Source organism: Oncorhynchus keta, chromosome 20, assembly GCF_023373465.1.
Source record: "Oncorhynchus keta strain PuntledgeMale-10-30-2019 chromosome 20, Oket_V2, whole genome shotgun sequence".
NCBI classification, from domain to species: domain Eukaryota; kingdom Metazoa; phylum Chordata; class Actinopteri; order Salmoniformes; family Salmonidae; genus Oncorhynchus; species Oncorhynchus keta.
In genome coordinates, this window is record NC_068440.1 from 46,960,183 (window position 1) to 46,965,589 (window position 5,407).

The following is a 5,407-nucleotide window of genomic DNA, read 5'->3' on the forward strand; positions in this document are numbered from 1 at the left end:
ATTCTATTAGACGCATTCTATTAGACGCATTCTACTAGATGCATTCTATTAGACGCATTCTATTAGACGCATTCTATTAGACGCATTCTATTAGACGCATTCTATTAGACGCATTCTACTAGGCGCAATCTATTAGACGCATTCTAATAGACGCATTCTATTAGACGCATTCTATTAGACGCATTCTAAATGTAAATGTACTAAAAATTCAAAAACAGAAATACCTTATTTACATAAGTATTCAGACCCTTTGTTATGAGATTTGAAATTGAGTTCAGGTGCATCCTGTTAACATTGATCATCCTTGAGATGTTTCTACAATTTGATTGGACATGATGTGGAAAGTCTGTCTAATAAAGGTCCCACAGTTGACAGTACACTTCAGAGCAAAAACCAAGCCATGAGGTTGAAGGAATTGTCCGTAGAGCTCTGAGACAGAATTGTGTCGAGGCACAGATCTGGGGAAGGGTACCAAAACATTTCTCCAGCATTGAAGGTCCCCAAGAACACAGTGGCCTCCATCATTCTTAAATGGAAGAAGTTTGGAACCACCAATACTCTTCCTAGAGCTGGCCGCCCGGCCAAACTGAGCAATTGGGGGAGAAGGGTCTTGGTCAGGGAGGTGACCAAGAACCTGATGGTCACTCTGACAAAGCTCCAGAGCTCCTCTGTGGAGATGGGAGAACCTTCCAGAAGGACAACCATCTCTGCAGTACTCCACCAATCAGGCCTTTATGGTAGAGTGGCCAGACAGAATCCACTCGTCAGTAAAAGGCACATGACAGCCTGCTTGGAGTTTCTAAAAGGCACCTAAAGGACTCTCAGATCATGAGAAACAAGATTCTCTGGTCTGAAAGCAAAGCGTCACGTCTGGAGGGAACCTGGCACCATCCCTACGGTGAAGCATGGTGGTGGCAGAATCATGCTGTGGGGATGTTTTTCAGCGGCAGGGACTGGGAGACTAGTCAGGATCGAGGGAAAGATGAACGGAGCAAAGTACAGAGAGATCATTGATGAAAACCTGCTACAGATTGCTCAGGACCTCAGACTGGGGGCGAAGGTTCCCTTTCCGGCAGGACCACTGCCCTAAGCACACAGCCAAGACAACGTAGGAGTGGCTTCGGGACAAGTCTCTGAATGTCCTTAAGCTGTGCAGTGACGCTCCCCATTCAACCTGACAGGGCTTGAGAGGATCTGCAGCGAAGAATGGGAGAAACTCCCCAAATACAGTTCTGCCAAGCTTGTAGCGTCATACCCAAGAAGACTGTAATCGCTGCCAAAGGTGTTTCAACAAAGTACTCAGTAAAGGGTTTTAACACTTACGTAAATTAGATATTTTAGTTGTTGTTTTTTTTTAATACATTTTAAACAATTTTGAAAAACCTGTTTTTGCTTTGACATTATGGGGTATTGTGATGTCATTATGGGGTATTGTGATGTCATTATGGGGTATTGTGATGTCATTATGGTTGTATTGTGTGTAGATTGATGAGAAGAAAAAAATATATATTTTAGAATAAGGTAACGTAACAAAATGTGGAAAAAGTCAAGGGGTCTGAATACTTTCCGAATGCCCTGTATGTGTCAGATCTGACATTTTTGTTTGTATATTTCTCCTTAGTTGCAGGCTGTGGGTTTGGTGTGTACCATTTGTTTTACAGGTAGCCTACAGTACCTGCCTTTTTTTCTGAAATCTTTCTCGTCCTCATTCTGCCTCTGTTCATACCTTTGCCTCAGAGTTTTACCCGTTCCATTGACAGGAAAACTCCTGGCCATATTACAGTACGGACAGGACTAGCCACGTCACTCCCATCTGAAGTATCTATGTCACTGTGTCACATTATTTCCTATTAAGTTATAGTTTAAGGTAGAGAAGTTATAGTTTAAGGTAGAGAAGTTATAGTTTAAGAGGTAGAGAAGTTATAGTTTAAGATAGAGAAGTTATAGTTTAAGATAGAGAAGTTATAGTTTAAGATAGAGAAGTTATAGTTTAAGGTAGAGAAGTTATAGTTTAAGATAGAGAAGTATATTAAGTTATAGTTTAAGGTAGAGACGTTATAGTTTAAGGTAGAGAAGTTATAGTTTAAGATAGAGAAGTTATAGTTTAAGGTAGAGAAGTTATAGTTTAAGGTAGAGAAGTCTATTAAGTTATAGTTTAAGGTAGAGAAGTTATAGTTTAAGATAGAGAAGTTATAGTTTAAGATAGAGAAGTTATAGTTTAAGGTAGAGAAGTTATAGTTTAAGATAGAGAAGTATATTAAGTTATAGTTTAAGGTAGAGAAGTATATTAAGTTATCGTTTAAGGTAGAGAAGTCTATTAAGTTATAGTTTAAGATAGAGAAGTTATAGTTTAAGGTAGAGAAGTTATAGTTTAAGGTAGAGAAGTCTATTAAGTTATAGTTTAAGGTAGAGAAGTTATAGTTTAAGATAGAGAAGTTATAGTTTAAGGTTGAGAAGTCTATTAAGTTATAGTTTAAGATAGAGAAGTCTATTAAGTTATAGTTTAAGATAGAGAAGTCTATTAAGTTATAGTTTAAGATAGAGAAGTCTATTAAGTTATAGTTTAAGATAGAGAAGTTATAGTTTAAGGTAGAGAAGTCTATTAAGTTATAGTTTAAGGTAGAGAAGTCTATTAAGTTATAGTTTAAGATAGAGAAGTCTATTAAGTTATAGTTTAAGATAGAGAAGTTATAGTTTAAGATAGAGAAGTTATAGTTTAAGGTAGAGAAGTCTATTAAGTTATAGTTTAAGATAGAGAAGTTATAGTTTAAGATAGAGAAGTTATAGTTTAAGGTAGAGAAGTTATAGTTTAAGATAGAGAAGTATATTAAGTTATAGTTTAAGATAGATAAGTTATAGTTTAAGATAGAGAAGTTATAGTTTAAGATAGAGAAGTATATTAAGTTATAGTTTAAGGTAGAGAAGTCTATTAAGTTATAGTTTAAGGTAGAGAAGTTATAGTTTAAGATAGAGAAGTTATAGTTTAAGGTAGAGAAGTTATAGTTTACGATAGAGAAGTATATTAAGTTATAGTTTAAGGTAGAGAAGTTATAGTTTAAGGTAGAGAAGTATATTAAGTTATAGTTTAAGATAGAGAAGTTATAGTTTACGATAGAGAAGTATATTAAGTTATAGTTTAAGATAGAGAAGTTATAGTTTAAGGTAGAGAAGTATATTAAGTTATAGAAGTTATAGTTTACGATAGAGAAGTATATTAAGTTATAGTTTAAGATAGAGAAGTTATAGTTTACGATAGAGAAGTATATTAAGTTATAGTTTAAGATAGAGAAGTTATAGTTTAAGGTAGAGAAGTTATAGTTTAAGATAGAGAAGTTATAGTTTAAAGTAGAGAAGTTATAGTTTAAGATAGAGAAGTCTATTAAGTTATAGTTTAAAGTAGAAGTCTATTAAGTTATAGTTTAAGGTCAGTCTGTTATAGTTTAAGATAGAGAAGTTATAGTTTAAGATAGAGAAGTCTATTAAGTTATAGTTTAAACTCAGAAGTCTATTAAGTTATAGTTTAAGATAGAGAAGTTATAGTTTAAGATAGAGAAGTTATAGTTTAAGTAACTCAGTAGTCTGAAGTCTATTAAGTTATAGTTTAAGATAGAGAAGTTATAGTTTAAGGTCTCAGTCTGTAGAGAAGTCTATTAAGTTATAGTTTAAGGTAGAGAAGTTATAGTTTAAGATCAGAGAAGTTATAGTTTAAGATAGAGAAGTTATAGTTTAAGATAGAGAAGTTATAGTTTAAGGTAGAGAAGTTATAGTTTAAGATAGAGAAGTCTATTAAGTTATAGTTTAAAGTAGAGAAGTTATAGTTTAAGGTAGAGAAGTTATAGTTTAAAGTAGAGAAGTCGTCTCATGAGGATCTTCATTGATGTTGTACTTTTTTTTGTATCTTCATTTAAACAAAATGGTTTTACTTCACTGTGTAATGGTTTAATTTATGCAGATTTTCACAACCCTTTACCACAACGACCATAGTGTGATTGACTGGCTAGAGAACCAACCCAACCCTGCTATAAGTGTGCCTAGGTGTTACTGTATCCAGTCTGTAGCTGGTCTTCACTGTGTAATGGTTTAATTTATGCAGATTTTCACAACCCTTTACCACAACGACCATAGTGTGATTGACTGGCTAGAGAACCAACCCAACCCTGCTATAAGTGTGCCTAGGTGTTACCCTCTGGGATCTGGTCTTCAGGTCCCAGACACAGCTACATGGTTCATGGTTCATCAACAGGACAACTACCATATAACTGTATTTTATCATCAGTCCCTTCCAAGGATTCATCGTTCCTGTGTCACGTCCTGTAACTCAGTCTGTAACTCAGTCTGTTTCTGTAACTCAGTCTGTAACTCAGTCTGTAACTCAGTCTGTTTCTGTAACTCAGTCTGTAACTCAGTCTGTATCTCAGTCTGTATCTCAGTCTGTATCTCAGTCTGTATCTCAGTCTGTATCTCAGTCTGTATCTCAGTCTGTATCTCAGTCTGTAACTCAGTCTGTATCTCAGTCTGTAACTCAGTCTGTATCTCAGTCTATAACTCAGTCTGTATCTCAGTCTGTATCTCAGTCTGTAACTCAGTCTGTAACTCAGTCTGTAACTCAGTCTGTTTCTCAGTCTATAACTCAGTCTGTATCTCAGTCTGTAACTCAGTCTGTAACTCAGTCTGTAACTCAGTCTGTAACTCAGTCTGTCATCTGTATCTCAGTCTGTAACTCAGTCTGTAACTCAGTCTGTTTCTGTAACTCAGTCTGTAACTCAGTCTGTATCTCAGTCTGTATCTCAGTCTGTATCTCAGTCTGTAACTCAGTCTGTAACTCAGTCTGTTACTCAGTCTGTAACTCAGTCTGTAACTCAGTCTGTATCTCAGTCTGTATCTCAGTCTGTATCTCAGTCTGTAACTCAGTCTGTATCTCAGTCTGTATCTCAGTCTGTAACTCAGTCTATAACTCAGTCTGTAACTCAGTCTGTTTCTCAGTCTGTTTCTCAGTCTGTTTCTCAGTCTGTTTCTCAGTCTGTAACTCAGTCTGTAACTCAGTCTGTATCTCAGTCTGTAACTCAGTCTGTAACTCAGTCTGTAACTCAGTCTGTTTCTCAGTCTGTAACTCAGTCTGTAACTCAGTCTGTATCTATCTCAGTCTGTAGTCTCAGTCTGTATCTCAGTCTATAACTCAGTCTGTATCTGTATCTCAGTCTATAACTCAGTCTGTATCTGTATCTCAGTCTATAACTCAGTCTGTAACTCAGTCTGTATCTCAGTCTATAACTCAGTCTGTATCTCAGTCTGTAACTCAGTCTGTTTCTCAGTCTGTAACTCAGTCTGTAACTCAGTCTGTATCTCAGTCTGTTTCTCAGTCTGTATCTCAGTCTGTATCTCAGTCTGTAACTCAGTCTGTATCTCA

The 5,407-nt window shown here is 35.9% G+C and overlaps 1 protein-coding gene across 1 annotated transcript in view; it reads left to right on the top strand.

Annotated features, from left to right (window-relative positions):
• LOC118381113 (FH1/FH2 domain-containing protein 3-like) overlaps positions 1–5,135 on the top strand; it is a 190,649-nt gene extending 185,514 nt beyond the window's left edge. Inside the window, exons 26-33 of the mRNA XM_052473174.1 lie at positions 1–1,867; positions 1,912–2,274; positions 2,305–2,448; positions 2,479–2,793; positions 2,866–3,162; positions 3,232–3,345; positions 3,711–4,035; positions 4,177–5,135. The exon at positions 1–1,867 is cut by the window's left edge and continues 1,275 nt beyond it. The gene's annotated coding sequence lies outside the window, so the exon portion shown is untranslated. The remainder of the gene's footprint in view (positions 1,868–1,911; positions 2,275–2,304; positions 2,449–2,478; positions 2,794–2,865; positions 3,163–3,231; positions 3,346–3,710; positions 4,036–4,176) is intronic.
• The last annotated feature ends 272 nt before the right edge of the window (positions 5,136–5,407 follow it).